Source organism: Panthera onca, chromosome C2 (genome assembly GCF_046562875.1).
Source record: "Panthera onca isolate mPanOnc1 chromosome C2, mPanOnc1 haplotype 2, whole genome shotgun sequence".
Lineage (NCBI taxonomy): Eukaryota > Metazoa > Chordata > Mammalia > Carnivora > Felidae > Panthera > Panthera onca.
The window spans coordinates 72890543-72906746 of record NC_138347.1 but is presented as its reverse complement, the minus strand read 5'-3'; the positions used below and the strand labels follow the sequence as shown (position 1 = coordinate 72906746).

Genomic DNA, 16204 nt, shown 5'->3' with positions numbered 1-16204 from the left:
GAGACAGAGCATGAGTAGGGGAGGGGCAGAGAGAGAGAGACAGAGACAGAGACAGAATCTGAAGCAGGCTCCAGGCTCTGAGCTGTCAGCACAGAGCCTGACACGGGGCTCGAACCCACAAGCCACGAGATCATGACCTGAGCCGAAGTTGGTCGCTCAACCAAGTGAGCCACCCAGGCGCCCCAACATAAAAAAAATGTTTTTAAATACTTCTTGTATTTCTTCGTCCACCAATTACTGTGGATCGGAGTTTTGTATTTGGTGGGTCAGATCCCTCTAGAGGTTCTATTATTAATGCAGGAGGAGTAGAGAAAGCTCTGGATCCTGAATTAGAAGATGGGGACCAGAACCCAGCTCTGCAGGCTGTATATACAAGCCCTGCCCTCATTCATAAAGTAGAAGTGATAGCCCCTGTTCTACCTTTCTCACTGGTTATTGGAAGAGCCAATAAGATAATGGATGTGAAAATGTTTTAGAAATTGCAAAGCATGCAAATGCAAGAGGTTAGGACTGATTCCCACAGTGTGTCCCTAGGAAGAGACTAAGCAGATTCCATAAGGGGTATAAGGCAACCTTGGGATGCTGTGCCTCCCTGCTCGAGAACTAAAAATTTTGGGAAATTAACTTTCTGAAAGTCAAACCAGTGGTTCACAACTTTGTCTAGTATAGGCCATCCTTTTTATCACCAGTATATTTCCCATACCCAGTCCTACACGATTATATTTTTATTATTTGTTGGTTGAAAAATACATATTGGCAAAAAGCTATTATGAATTGTGACCACGTTTTATTTGTTCAAATCATTTATATATATATTTTTTTAATTAAAAAAATTTTTTTTAACATTTATTTATTTTTGAGACAGAGAGAGAGCATGAACAGGGGAGGGTCAGAGAAAGAGGGAGACACAGAATCCGAAACAGGTTCCAGGCTCCGAGCTGTCAGCACAGAGCCCGATGCGGGGCTCGAACCCACGGACCGCGAGATCATGACCCGAGTCGAAGACGGACGCTTAACCGACTGAGCCACCCAGGTGCCCCAAATCATTTATATTTTATTTGTTGCTACATCATAGTAATAGTTTTGCCAAATACTTGTACGAGGGTAGAGCAAACTACGTTAGTTATTGAACCTCTAGGCACTCAGGGATTAGCTGGCTCCTCAAAATAATTACCTCTGCTCTCAGATCAGGGAATTCCCACATTAAACTGCACAATGTAAACATAACGAATGGATCAGAGCCAAGTAATGCATCATCTTAAGTAGACTCTGGCCTCAGGTTGAAGTCAGACTTTACTGATGACGTTAACACATCCAGAGAAACAAGGTGTTGGTCACAAGAAGACATGGTTGCCAGTGGAAGCAGTAGCCACACCCGCTGGAAGTGTGCTACCAGAGCTCTTTAAAGCACCCTTCCAGTCCTGCCCAGGGAAAATATGTACTGACCTAGAGCCTCAGTCTCAAGTCCTGGTGGAACGACTTCTGTTTCACTCCAAGCTCAGCTGAGTATCCTTAGTGCCAGCAGAGAGCAGCCAGACATACCAGTTGTTAGATTTTATTGCAGATGAATGTCCTAGCTTTAGATCATATAACCATCTTAAGAGCTTGGGTGAGGTGAGACCAGCCCCAAGCAATGGCTGATAGCCTCTGAGCCTGGCCCGGAAGCCTGTGAGTACTCTCGGGAAAGTTACCCTGCTGGCTCTCACATCTTTCTGCATCGTCACGAGCCATGATTCCTCAACCTCAGCACGACTGACGTTTGGGGTCCAATAATTCTTTGTTGTGGAGGGCTGTTCTGTGCATTGTAGGATGTTGACCAACATTCCTGGTAACCACCTACTAGATGCCAGTGGCATCCCACCCCCTCTCCCATCCCTCAACTGGAACAACCAAAGTTGTCTCCAGATATTGCCAAATACTCCTAGGGGGCGCTCCCCTAACCCCCAAACTGAGGACCCCTAGTGCATACCATTCAAATGAAAGGTCTACGAGATGCAACCACATGAGGTTCTTCTTCAAAGAGGAATCATTCCTGAATGTGCAATACATTCAATTTATATACAGTGTTGCCTTTATCCAAAGGATGTTAGAATTCTTGAAAAATCGATTTCAAGGAGCTTGTGGTTAATTTAGAAATATAGTCATGCTCTACTTCCCTATAATGTAAAGGAAATAGGGATTCTGGCAGTTGAGTGAACTGAAACTTTCTTTTGATGACTTGGCGATTCAAGGGTCATCCTTCTGAACATCAGTTGTTCCTACTGTAAAAGTGTAAATAGGGATTGATTGTGCTGGCCAGGGGAGTCCCTAGAAGCTGGTCTGTTGTTTTAAAAAATAAATCCTTGGGGCGCCCGGGTGGCTCAGTTAGTTAAGCATCCAACTTCGGCTCAGGTCATGATCTCACCGTCTGTGAGTTTGGGTCCTGCATTGGGCTCTGTGCTGACAGCTCAGAGCCTGGAGCCTGCTTCGGATTGTGTGTCTCCCCGTCTCTCTCTGTTCCGCCCCCACTCATACTCTGTCTCTCTCTGTCTTTCAAAAATAAATAAACATGAAAGAAAGAAAGAAAGAAAGAAAGAAAAAGAAAGAAAGGAAGGAAGGAAGAGAGAAATCCTTGATTTATTTTCAATTCTTTATTATATACCTCTTCCTGCTAAAAATAGTCCAAAAAGTTATTCCAGTTACTGGAAAAATTCAGTTAGTTCTGTGCTGGTAAATTGAGGATTTTTGCTCAAATGGCTCCAACTTTTTCTAAACAGTTCTTCCATCAAAAATTCCTTCATTTGAGGAGAGCATTCCCACCATAGTCAAACCCCTTAGCAGTATACAGTGCATCACTGCTCCTACTTACAAATTTCCACCTGGTTCTGTTCAGGGGCAAAGTTTTCCATGTTGGCCTCCTCCCTACTGCTGGCCCCTAAGGTCACCATTTGCAGTTCCAGGCCAGCCCAGTTCCTGGCCCCTAAGGTCACCATTTGCTGTTCCAGGCCAGCCCAGTTCCTGGGCTGTTCCAACCCCAGCACTGATGGTTGGGGAGGGCGATCCATGCTGAGCCCCACATTGTGTGCCCTCCCATCTGCTCCCTTCTTCCTCCACCCTCTTCCCCACTTCAAGGACTCAGGTGTCCTCACTCCTCTTGTCTGGGCCCAGCTGTCTCTTCCTGCTTCCCCAACCCAGTTTTGTCTGGTGTTTGGGAGAGGAAAATCTGGTTCTGCAAGCACACTCTCAGCCTTTGTGTCTGAGCCCTGGCTCTGCGGTTTCTGCGAGTGTGTATTTCTGGTTCGTGTGGACTGGGGATGCCCTTGGGTACCAGTGAGAGAGAAGAGTGAAAGGGAAACACACAGGTTAACTCGGGGAGACAAGACTATGAATTAAAACCTTTTTATCTTGTCTCGTGTCTTACAAACTATGTGAGACAAAAATGAAGACAGAAAGGGGTAATGATCAAGGCAGCCCTGCACAGAAAGCCTCTTCCCTTGAGAGCTGTGTGCTGAGGCTGTGGTGTTTCAGGGTGGCTGGGGCCTTGAACTCCATCCTTTAGTCCTTTAGGACTAGGGAAAAGACGAAAAAAATCCCTGCTTGGCCCTTTAACGATACTATTAAAAAAGAGCTTCTTTCGTGGCCCTGGGATATAAAGGTAGAGTTCGAGACCCTGCAAATCACCCCAATGAGAGGCTTGGTGGGAGGAGGAGTGGTTGCCAAGGCCTAGGCGTAGGCAGGGTAGCCCACACTCCAGGAGACCCCTCTGATGAGAAAAGAGGAACATATCCAAGGGCAGCTGCTCTCTACCTTGCCAAGGCCCCCAATGACAAGCAGGAGAGGGGGAGAACCTGGCCTTGCCGGTTATTATAAATGCTTGCCTTAGAAGTGTCATTCTCTCTTTCCCCAGCAGGGTGGGCTGGGTGCTGGCACAGGCACCCAGCAGCTGTGGCTTGCCGTTATGGTGCCCTTATGGTGCCTTTTTGCAGAAGAGCTCCACCCAGGGCACCTGAACTGTGAGCGAAGCACCTCTGGTATTTCAGCCTCCACCCGGCTGAGCAGCCTTTCCTGCTGCAGCCCTGCTCTCAGGGTCACTGCTCTCCCCCAGGGAGAAGTCAGGGCACCAAATATACTAAGCCTATGGGGTGCCAGATACTTCATATATATGTAGAAATATGGATATATACGGATATAGATATATACATATATATGTAATCTCAGGTAATCACTCAACAATTATGTGAAGGAGGCATTTTTGTCCCCATTTTACAAATAAGGTAACTGAGACTTGGGGAGGTTAAGTAACTTGCCCAAAGTCATCCAGGTGGGAAGACTTTGTGAGTCTTCACGGAAAAGGACTGATCTGGAGGCTCTGGGTGGCCGAGTGGTTCACAGTGCTGAGGACATGAGAGATTTCACGTGCCTCCTGAGGCAGAAATACAGGCAAGGGCTTTGCCTGGGAAGGTTAATTACGGCAGTTCTCAAAGTGAGACAGGAGCAGTCACATAGCATCTCCTGAGAAAAATCAGCACTCTCTTCAGAAATACAAATTTTCCCGAGATTAAAGAAATCCCCAATTTGCTTCTCATCTGTAATTTTATTATGATATTCGCAGCAGTAAAGTGACTTGAGGCCCAGTCAGAGGCATGAAGAGTTGGGGGCTGGAGAATTCTGGGTCTTCATCTGAATCCAGTCACCTGGGCCGCCTGAGTGACTCAGTTGGTTGGGCATCTGACTTCGACTCAGGTCATGATCTCGAAGTTCACGAGTTCGAGCCCCCACTTGAGCTCTGTGCTGACAGCTGAGAGCCTGGAGCCTGCTTCGGATTCTGTCCCCTTCTCTCTCTGCCCCTCCCCAACTCACTCTCTGTCTCTCTTTCTCAGAAATGAACATTTGAATCCAGTGTGTGGTTGAAAGGAACCCCGGAGGAGAGGTGGTGGCAGCTGGAAAGAAAAGACCATGCCCCCTGGGTCTGTAGGAAGAAAGCTGCAGGGACTCCCCAGAGAGAGCTAAAGGTAGTCCATGGTGGGGGGGAAGGGGGGGGAAAGGGAGGTGTTCTCTGCAGGAGGCCTCAGGCCTGCAGGGCTGAGTGTGAAGAGCTGTGCTGAGCCCTGCATCCGGTCGGAAGTACGAGTCTGGAGCTCCTGGCTCGGGATGCTGCAGCTGTTCTGGTGATCTGCACAATTAGAATTCTCCTAGCGCTCAGTGCCCACAGGAATCCAGTCACGTGGTAGACGTGGTGCCTGGAGCTGGGGTCAATGAGAGCTCAGTCTGAGAGAAAAAGCGTTCCTTCCCTCTGAGACATATCCTGCTTTGGTTGTGCACTGCTGGGCTTTTGCTCACATTAAACCTAACCCCTTGCAGGGAGAGGAGCTTGCACGTGACCTCTGCTGGGTGTCTGGGTCTAGCCTGGGAGCTCTCAGGGGCATGGGTGGTGAGTGTGGGACAAAGGAAATCACTTTTCCTTCTGAGCAGGATTTTGTGAGCCTATTGTTTCTAGCAGAGGCTCTGTGTCGGTACTTCCTTCTCTTTTAATTCATTTTCCTCTCTACCACAAGGCTGGCTTCTCGCTAAGCATGATGGGATCTGGTTCTTGGATAACTTTACAGCTTTACAGAGACCACTTCTCTCCTATCCTGCCCAACCCTCCTACACCCCCCACCCCCACCCTGCCAAGAACATGTAGCTAATTAAGAGGGCAAAAGTTTCCATTAGCATCTCCTGAATCAAAACCAAGGCTTTGTTATTTCTGGGTTTGGGGGACTGAAGGAGGACCAGATCCCCTTCTCTTCTACTTCCTCCAAGTGTCTGGGTGGGAATGCACTTCCTAGTCATTTATACTCCCTGTATGATCTGAATCTCCCAGATCATTTCCCTTCAACCCAATCTCCCTCTGTTAAATGAGATATTGAACCTAAGGTCTCGCCCACCTTGAGCCTTCCCTGACCCAGCTTGTTCTTTTTACTGCTGAAACCTCCCTCCAGACACAGGACGAACAGCTCTTTGCTGAGGGAATTCGATGCTTGCCTGTTGTTTTCCACTTTGTTCTGTGCTGCTGCTTTTTGTCCTTCCTAACTAACACCTTCATTGCTGTCAAAAACCTCCTGTCAGAAATCACTACTCTCCCATGTAATGGGCACTAAGGTTCTGTCAGAAATCATGCTCTGCTATTAGCAATCACTGTTTTTTTCTGTCAGAAATGTCCACTCTCCTTTAAAAAATCACTGTCTGAAGAAAAATCACCACTCTCTTCAGAAATCCTTGTTCTCTTGTCAAAAGTCCACTAACATCCTGTCAGAAATCAACATTTTCTGCCAGAAAATCCCTGTTTTCCTGTCATAAACCATTGCTCTCCTGTCAAAAATCCCTGGTCTCCTGTCAGAAATTTCTGCTCTCCTGATCCCTGTTTCTTGTCAGAAGTCATTACTTTCCCATAGGAAACCATTGCTCGTTGCCTGATCCTTCTCTCCACAGGATATTCAGAGTTGTTTGTCATGCTTTGACATTGGTAGCTTTCCAGTGACTTCCTTACTGCTGGCTGTTCTCACCTGTTTTGCTGTATCTCTTTAAGCTCAGTGCTGGGGCAGTGGACACAGCACTGGGGAGTCCATAGTCTCTGTGTCCCTCCTGAGTGATTACAGACAAATCCTTTTTGCTTCCCGGACCTTTTTCTCCTCTCTTTGTTAGGGATGATAATATCACCGACTCTGCCTGCTTCACAATTTAGATCAGTGACGATTCTGACTTTCAGAAAGCTGCTACCTTGATCTCTCTTCCTATAATTTTCACTCACTGTTGTCTCACAGAGCTAGCCTTCCACCCCTACTCCTAAATCCTCGCTTACCCAGCGGAAATGCCCCAGTTCTCTAACATCCAGATTAACCTGTTCAGTTCTTTGTATGGCATGGTTTCCATACCTGTTACCAGCCTAGCCACATACAACAACCCCCCCCTCGCCACCCCCAACATGTTCTAGTTTGTCTGGATTTCCCTCAGGGTGTGATCTGAGCAGCTCAGAGGAGAACAGGATTGTCATCGTCCTCTTTCTAAAGCAGAGTATTAATGTGGCCCAAGATTGCTTGAGCTTTTGTACCATTTACCATGTAGAATCTTCCCAGCCAAAAGCTCCATTTATTTAAATACCTTTTTTTTTTTTTTTGCTGGTACAGACTTGTAATTTTCTTTGAATAGATTTTGCATGTCCTCTTAGGTTAATTTCAAAATACTTAATGTTTTGGATTCTTTAGGGAATGAGATGACTTTTTTTTTTATTGTATTTTCTTTTCCAGTCTTCATTACTGGAATCTAGAAATGATATTGATTGAATTTTAATCTTATAATCTGCAATGTTGCTGAACAGATTTGTCATTTCTATTAATGTTCCTAGAATGCTCTGTATCTTTCTTAGAGTCCTACTCATTCTGTCTTGCAATGGGGAAAGCTTTGTTTATGGCAAGCTGTAGCAGTGCTCCAAGCTGTGGCATTTTTCTCCTAGGAAACACTCAACATGAGTGACAACACTCTCTTAAGCAGGAGTTTTGCTGACTACATCTGAAAGAGTATATCAAGAAAAGAAAATGAGGATGACGTTATTAGAGGGATAGTCTTTCTTTTTTTTTTTTTTTTTTTTTTTTTTTTTGGGACAGAGAGAGACATAGCATGAACGGGGGAGGGGCAGAGAGAGAGGGAGACACAGAATCGGAAACAGGCTCCAGGCTCCGAGCCATCAGCCCAGAGCCTGACGCGGGGCTCGAACTCACGGACCGCGAGATCGTGACCTGGCTGAAGTCGGACGCTTAACCGACTGCGCCACCCAGGCGCCCCAGTCTTTCTTTTTTTTAAGCTCTATGCCCAATGTGGGGCTTGAACTCACCAATCCAAGATCAGGAGTCACATGCTCTATCGAATGAGCCAGCCAGGCACCCCTAGAGGGATAATCTTTAATTAATTCCGATTTCTATTTTTAAAAGTAAATCATTCGATACCTCTGGTAACTCAACCATTAATAGCAACAAATTGCTTGCCACATACTTCACAACTGAGCACTGATCACACCAAGGTGGAGAACACCTGGCCTGACAATTAAAGCAGGATTTTTACTAAATTGTACACTTCTAAAATGGTGAATTCTGAGGTATGTGAATTATACCCTCCCCCTGCCTCCAAAAAAGCCCCACAAAACCTCAGGAGAAATAAAAAAAACATAGGTTTTGGAGGCAATATATTGAGTTTGTAACCAGTTCTGCCTCTAACAGGCTCTGTGGCCCTGGACAATTACTTGATTTCTCTGAGTCTCAGTTTCATCCTATGTAGAATGGGATTATGAATTGCCTCTCCTTCATTCCACTGATAAAAGAAACTCTCCTCCCGCACCATATGGAGATGTGGGGTGGCCAATCAAAATATCTCTTTTTCCTAGACGTAATGATTGGTGCAGATGTGCTCATGTGATTGATTAGTCAAGGTCTTGCAGATGGCTGATGTGGAAGTTGACTCAGGGGGCTCTCTCTGAAATTATAAACTGTAAGGCTCATGGGAGCCAGGGCTAGTGGGGGGTCATCTTTTTCATCACAAAAGAAGAACATGCTAGAAAGTAAAGCTAACATAGAGAAGATGGAAGGAGGGAGAGATCCTGGTAACATTGTTTGAGCTACAGTCTAACCAGAGCTAGACAACTCCTGGTATTTTCATTTTGGTGTGCAAATAATTTCCTTTTTTTCTTAAGCTTGTTTGAGTTGGGTTTCTGTCATAAGCTGCCCAAAGAGGCCTGACATAGAAATCTGTTCTATAAAGCTGTTGTGAGAATTATTTGTGGCAATACACGTAAAGCAGCCAATGCTTGTATGTAACACGTATTTAAAAATCAAAACTTACTGTTGTCATCATCAACACCATGCAATAGATAGGGACAATTCTGTGTTTGCTTTATACCCTACAGTAGTTAAGACAGTGCTGAGTGTAAAGTTAAATCTCAGTAAACATCCTTATAGACAAGTTGATACCTCTCTCTTAATACAGAATTTAAACATGAATTAAACAGCATTTTTCTCTCCTTTCTACTTTCAAGAGATAGAGACAAAGCTACAAAATGGAAAGAATGTTGAACTCGGGTCAAAAGAACAAGGTTCTATTTCTGACAATGCTCTTTGCATGCTGTGTGCCCTCAGGGAGCCAGTTCCCTTCTCTGGGCCTTCGTTTCTCCATTGGCGCTAGATGATCTTAGCCCCTTGTAAGCTCTAACCCAGAGATTCAGGGGAAAAGATAGCAGGGAATTCTTTCAATGCCCCATGGTTTTTGGGGGTTAAAAAATTCAATCTCATGCCCCTTTTGCATCCCTCCCCACAGTTTCCCACAAGGACACATGGTCAAGGATAGTCAGGGTACTTGGGGATGACTACTTGTAAGATTCTGTATCCTCACAGGAAGATGCAAGAAAGTTCAGTACTCCACTTGCTAATGTGGAAGTGTTGCTGAATACATGTCAGAATGATTTTCAGCCACTAGGCCTGAAATACAATGTAATGTCCAGAAACATCAATGGAAAGAATATTTTTCAGTCATCAAGCATTCATTCAGGGCCTTTTAGACACACACTGTGCCAAGTACTAGGGAAACAAAGGGACTGAGTCCCTGTTCTTGAGTCTTACAAGGACTGTTCCTTGAATGTCTTGTTCATCAAGATTTCTCTGGAGTTCAGATGCAAATAGAGATTTTGCTAACCTTTTTGGGTGCCCACTGTGTGCCAGGCACTGGACAGAGTTAGTGTATTTTGTCTTCTCACTCGGTTATAATTTCCTGTACTTGTACCTCTCAGAACCACTAATCTGGCTGAGTCATGGAGACATAATAAGTCTTTGTAAACAATTTCTCCCTTCACATCGACGGCCTGACCCTCACAGCATCATCCTCTCTCATCCTTGCTGTCTGATCATATATGAAGCTTCCCTCTGTGGTGGAACCTAGAGCCGCAGCGCATACAGGCATCTGAAGCCTCCGCTTTGTAGAAGACATAAGGCACTGATTTTTACTCAAGTATTTGAGTAATCATTTTTATATTAAAAATAAATATCGTGGGGCACCTGGGTGGCTCAGTTGGTTAAGCATCTGACTCTTGATTTCTGCTCAGGTCAGATCTCAGTTTGTGAGATCGAGCGCCACATCGGGCTCTGTGCTGACAGGGTGGAGTCTACTTGGGATTCTCTCTCTCCTTTCTCTACCTCTCTCCCGCTCATGTGCATGCACTCTCTTTTTCTCTCTCTCTGTATCTCAAAATTTAAAAAAAAACACTTAAAAAATAAATAATGATAGATCACAGAATACACTTCAAGATTTGAACAATATTTTATTTTATTTATTTATTTATTTTAGAGAGAGAGAGCATGAGCAGGGAAGAGGGACAGAGGGAGAGAAAGAGAGAATCCTAAGTAGGCTCCACACTCAGCCCAGAGCCCAAGATGGGGCTTGATCCCACGATCCCGGGATCATGACCTGAGCTGAAATCAAGAGTCAGATGCCTAGCCAGGCATCTGAACCACCCAGGCATCCCTGAGATTTGAACAAATCTAAGATTCATTCATTTTTTTCCGACAAGTATTTTTTTAATGTTTATTATTTATTATTGAGAGAGAGAGAGAGAGAGAGGGAGAGAGAGAGAGAGATGGAGCACAAGCAGGGGAGGGTTAGAGAGAGAAAGAGACACAGAATCTGAAGCAGGCTTCAGGCTCCGAGCTGTCAGCACAGAGCCTGATGCATGGCTGGAACCCACAGACTGTGAGATCATGACCTGAGCTGAAGTGGGATGCTTAACTGAGCCACCCAGCTGCCCCTTTTCCAACAAATATTTATTGAATGATGACTGTGTGCCAGGCATTGTCCTAGGCCCTAGGGATTGAGCAGTAAATAATTCAGTAAAAAAAAAAAAAAAAAAAAAATTTTTTTTTTTTTTTTGGTCATGGGGCTCTCATTTTAGTGAAGTAAACAGGCAAAAAACATAGTATTTCAGATGCTGACATGTGCTATAGAGAAAAATAGGGCAAAGAAGGGGACTTCATACACATGTCCAGCTTGCAAAGGATTGCTTTGGACTTCTCCATCTGGTTCCTTGGGGATCCTTCTCCTTGCTTCTGCCACAAGGGTCGCTAGGGTGGGGAGTGGGGTTGAGGGTGGGAGTTGGGGATGGGGTGGGAGGTGACCAAGAGACCAGCTAGCCTCAGAGATGCAGCTTGAGCATATTGACCCAAAGAGAGGAGATGCTGAAGGAAGGGAGAAGGTAGCTTGCCAACCCAGAGGTGCTTCATGGCCCAGAACCCACACACTCTGGGGCCACATTCTGGGCTTGAGCCCTCTTTAGCGGGTTTCTGACCATATTTCTACCTCCTCACTCAACGCAGTCCCTGCTTGTGTTTCTTGGATGCCCAGACGGCTGCCTTGGGGAACCTCCTTCAGCTGATGACCCACCTTCACCCAGGTCTACCCAAGCTCTTTGTCCTTCTAGCCGAAGGCAGCCCTGCTGTCTGTCACCATCCCACCTCCTATGGCTACCAAGCTTTACAGTGTGCTGGGTATTCTCCTAGTCACACACAGTGGTGGTTCCTCATGGCCCACTGCAGGGCAGAGGAGATGGCAAACCAGAGAAGGGAGCCTGACAAGCAGCGGGATACAGGGCAGTCTTGCTACATAGGACAGACATGCAAGCCAGTGGTTCTCAAACTTGATGAGAGTCACCTGTGTGCTTGTTAAAATAGAGACTCTGGGCCCCACCGCCAGAGTTTCTGATGCATACGTCTGGGACGGGGGGCCCCGGACATGTAGAATCGACACATCTAACAGGATCCAAGTGCCCCCTGGGCTGCTGGTGCTGGGCCCACACTGAGATTCTTTGCTCTGTGCCACCTGGTGAGGCAGGCTGTCTGCCTTCTGTGCCCCAGGCTCCTGCTGGGCCCTTCCCTTCCCTCTAATTTGTGAACCCTTCTCTACCTTCATTGTCTTCCCTTCCTAGGCCATCTGGTTTTCTCTCTCACTCTAAAAAATGCTTTTGGAATGTGATCTGAAAAAGATTATACTAAGTGGCAAATAGCTGATCATAGCTATTGCCCGCCTTCCAGGAATATTTGAATTTTGACTGATAAACCCAAAGCTAAAGAAATAAAACTCTGATGGTGGACTTCAGAGGTCAGCTAGTGAATGGTGTTGTGTTTGGGGGACCCAGAGCCTGGGGACACTGTGTAGGTGGCCACTTACCATACCTCCCGCTGTGTGCCTATGGGGGAATGTCCCCACCCAGCCTGGATAAGAATTGAAATTCTGTGTCCCTCTTCTCCAGAAGCAGTGAGGCAAATATGCTGCTACTGAAGAGAAAAGCAACTAATGGCAATAATTAAATCCCCCAAGGAGACAGGATCCTCAGTGTCCTTTGTGTTCTGGGAGTGTCTTTTGCTTTGGTGGAAAGAAAGAAAATCTGTTGTGACAGGCTCTGATTCCCCCGCTGAGGGAGGCCCTGCTGTGGTTGCATCAGGGCCTGGGTCTGACTCTGAAAAATAAACAGAACAGGATTTGAAGAATTAAGGTCATGCTCCCCTACCCCAGGTTTTATAAAGAAAGAGTGGATAGGCTCCGGGGGAGTGGGGAGGGCCGCATAAAGAAGAGGCTGGAAAAGAAGGTGCATGGAGGCAAGTCAGCCTGGCCAAACAGCTCATCTGTCCAGAATTTCACCCCTGAGCTCTTGCCCTCCAATCCCGAGAGGCGTGTCTTGGCCTCACGGCCTCTTAGTCATCTCCTGAGAAGCAGTTGTCTCCCGGAAAGAAGGAAAATGCTGGCAGGAGAAGTCGCAGAGAGAAAGGAGCAGGGTCTATGGGTGGGCCAGAGGGAGGTGTCCTTCCAAGCTGACTTGAGGCCAGTGATGCGGCACAGGTGGCAAGCACTGGCCTGGAAGTCAGAGGCCTGGGTTCTTGTTCTGGTGTGGCCTGGGTCAAGTCACTGTCCTCTCCACCACCCACCAAGGAGTTAGCTGAGATGACTTCTCAATATCCCTTCAAGGATGCCCGGGTGGCTCAGTGGGTTGACTTCGGCTCAGGTCATGATCTTACGGTTCGTGAGTTGGGCTCTGTGCTGACAGCTCGGAGCCTGGAGCCTGCTTCCGATTCTGTGTCTCCCTCTCTCTCTGCCCCTCTCCCGCTCACACTCTGTCTCTCTGTCTCTCAAAAATAAACTTAAAAATGTTAAAAATAAATAAACAAATATCCCTTCAGACCCTGAAGTTCTCCAACTTATTCTGCCATGAGAGGTGCTTCAGTTAAGAGTTCATGCAGGAGGACTACTTGGATGACATTGTGTGTGGGGGGGGGGGGGCAGACATGTAGATTTTGTTCTGTTTTGTTTTGTTTTTTGTTTTAATCTCTTCTCTTGGCCTCAGATGGAATTTCACACAAGGACATGTCTTGTGCAAAGCATTTCCCTAATCTGTCTTCACTGGTTACTTCTGAAGCCATGTTACACACTGGGAAACCCTCCTGATTTTCTCCCCTCTGCTGCACCTCCCACCCCTGTCTACTACTTGCCATTCTTGTTGGTTTTGCCGAAGGAACTCTGTGATCATCCCATCTGCCCTTGTCTGCCCCTGAGAAATACCTTTCTCCGGTGCCCTTGACAACCCAGGTTAGAAGCAACCAGAGTATGAATTTGTTTCACATGTAACTTTGGTAACATGCCTATTTGTGTGTGTGTGTGTGTGTGTGTGTGTGTGTGTTGCACAAAGACTTACGCTGAAGGCACTGTAACATGGAGGTTAAGATCTCAGGTTTTGGCATCACGCACACCTAGATTCAAATCCTGCCTCTGCTACTTATTAGCTGTGTGATCTTGGGCAAACTGCCTAACCTTTCTTAGGCTCAGATTACTCTTCTGCAAATTGACAATTATATTTACCCTAAGAATTTACTGGGGACGACTTCCTTCTCAGAGCACAACACTTGTTTCAGAGATAATCAGAACATTCCATCAGTGTCTTGGGCATGTCTCCTTTCTTGTGGATAGTAGTACTTCTTTCTACTGCTGCTCTCTCATTGTGGGTCACCCTCCTGTACACCCAGACTCCCGGAATTCTTAGCCAAAGTTCCCTAGGTAGGACATGGAAACCAAGTAGAAGAGACCCTTCTTCCTGACCCATTGGCCCATCAGCCTTCGTAAAACCACATGCCAGGCACATGCAGATTTCTTTCCTGAAGGTTTAGGGTGATTTCAGAGAGTTGGAACAGAACCTAGAGCACTAGTGTTTTTGAACTTTTTCTTGAATCCACAAGGGAAGACTTGGATCTTCCTATGGAGGGCCCACTTGGATGCCATCCCACTCCTATGACTTTATAGTTGTGTTTGTTTAAGTTTATTTATTTATTTCGAGAGAGAGAGAGAAAGAACACAAGCGGTGGAGGGGCAGAGAGAGAGGGAGAGAGAGAATCCCAAACAGGCTCCATGCAGTTAGTGTAGAGCCCAATGAGGGGCTCGAACCCATGAACCGTGAAATCATGACCTGAGCTTAAGCCGAGAGTCGGGCATTTAACCAACTGAGCCACCCAGGTGCCCCACCCATTCCTATGACTTTGGACCTCATGTGCAGAAGCACACTGTCCTCTTTGGTCTGTGCAAGGCCCCGCTCTTGTGTTAGCTATTCATTCCCTTGCCCACTCCCCCCAGCCCCCTGCCATTCTCCTTTCCCTATAGGCAATCATGGATTTACACTGCATCTTTTATGTTAATTTCCTGTGATGTGTGTTTATGTAAATGGTTTTATGTCATATAGTGCATTCTTTTTCTCCCTTCTTCCCCTTGGCCCTAAGCCTGTAAGGTCCATCTGTGTTGCTATGCACGCTTCTAGATGGGTTTCTTCCTCTGCTTTCCCCACAGTGGTCTTTGGGTGACCTTCAACTTCCCTACCACAGATAGCAATGCCACAATGAGCCTCCTCTGTCTCCTAACCTGACTCACCTGCTTTCAGACTGGTCAGCACAATCTCTAATCTTAGAGTCCAACAACTCACAGAGAGTGCTGTCTCCCTGCATCCTTCTTGAATCGTGAAGACTCTGGGCAGAGAATTGAGCACTGATGTTTGTGCACCTTGTCTCATAAGGGAGGGTGGAGGCTCTAGACCTGTGGTCCTTGACAACAGAAGCTCTTCTGTAGGTTCATAGCAGACCTTGTGCTTCCTTCTGTTGGTTGACCATTTCAAGGAAGCCCATCTCCCAAAGGTAACCAGTTTTTCCCACTCAGAAACGTAATAGATGTATCCTTTACTAGCAACACATTTACTGTGACTTTGGGGTCATCTTGAGGAGATTTTGGTTTCTTCTGGGGGGAGGGGAGGTTTGAGTAAGCACAGGTAGTGTTGCTGGCATTGCAGAAGAGCTATATTTGATTTTCATGGCTGCTCTGGGCTCTTATGGGGAAGGGCATTGGCCTCAATTAAATTCTTCATCAGTAATTCCCTTCTAATAAGAAGGGCTCAGTGGTATGCCAGTTCCTCCCAAAGCTTTATCAGGATTAAATACTGTTCACTGAATGGTATCTATTCTTATTCAGCAAATTTTCATGGATTTCCTGACTTTTTTTTATCCTTCTTGTCCTTCTTTACTCTGGCTACTTCCTCCCTCAAACTGTCTCTTCTCAGGGGTCCAGAGGTGCTGCCTAGGACTCAAGAAGTGCCACACAGGAAACCTTGACCCAGGCCATGCCTCTATATCCCTGGGTTATTGGCTTGTGTGGCCCTGATCCACTGGCTTGACCTTTCAAGGGCTTAGTTTTCTTGTTAAAATAAAGGGGAGTGTTGGAGAGTTGAGGCCTTCTGGCTCTTGATGTCTAGGATTTTGCAAAGTTCAATATTCCTTGGCTTTCCAAAATGTAGCACTTTTTCTTTCCTTACATCAGCTGTAATTCCCAGCCTAAAATGACTATGACCATAACCCTGTGATCCCAACTGTCCATCATGTCCTCCTGCCTCTCTAGCCCCCAGCCCTTTCTGAGGGCTTTCCATTTCTCACCTCTTTCTCCTGCTCATTTTCACATACCTTTCCTCAAGGAATTCCCATCCCTTTCTAGTCTCCCTCATTGAAATGACTGTCCAGGCATGTGGGGTCTGTCCCTCCTTTCTCAACCCTCCCTGAAGCCCCACATTCCCCCCAGAGGTTCTTGTCAGGTAAGTGGAAGCTGAGTGTGTTTGAAGGCACTTACCTTGCCCTAG

At 46.3% G+C, this 16204-nt stretch overlaps 1 long non-coding RNA gene across 2 annotated transcripts in view; it reads left to right on the top strand.

The window, feature by feature from the left end:
* LOC132683553 (uncharacterized) overlaps nt 1-16204 on the top strand; it is a 122397-nt gene that overhangs the window by 30675 nt on the left and 75518 nt on the right. For both annotated transcript variants that reach the window (XR_009612289.3, XR_009612288.3), the window contains exon 3: nt 4860-4991. This is a non-coding gene — a long non-coding RNA (uncharacterized LOC132683553). The remainder of the gene's footprint in view (nt 1-4859; nt 4992-16204) is intronic.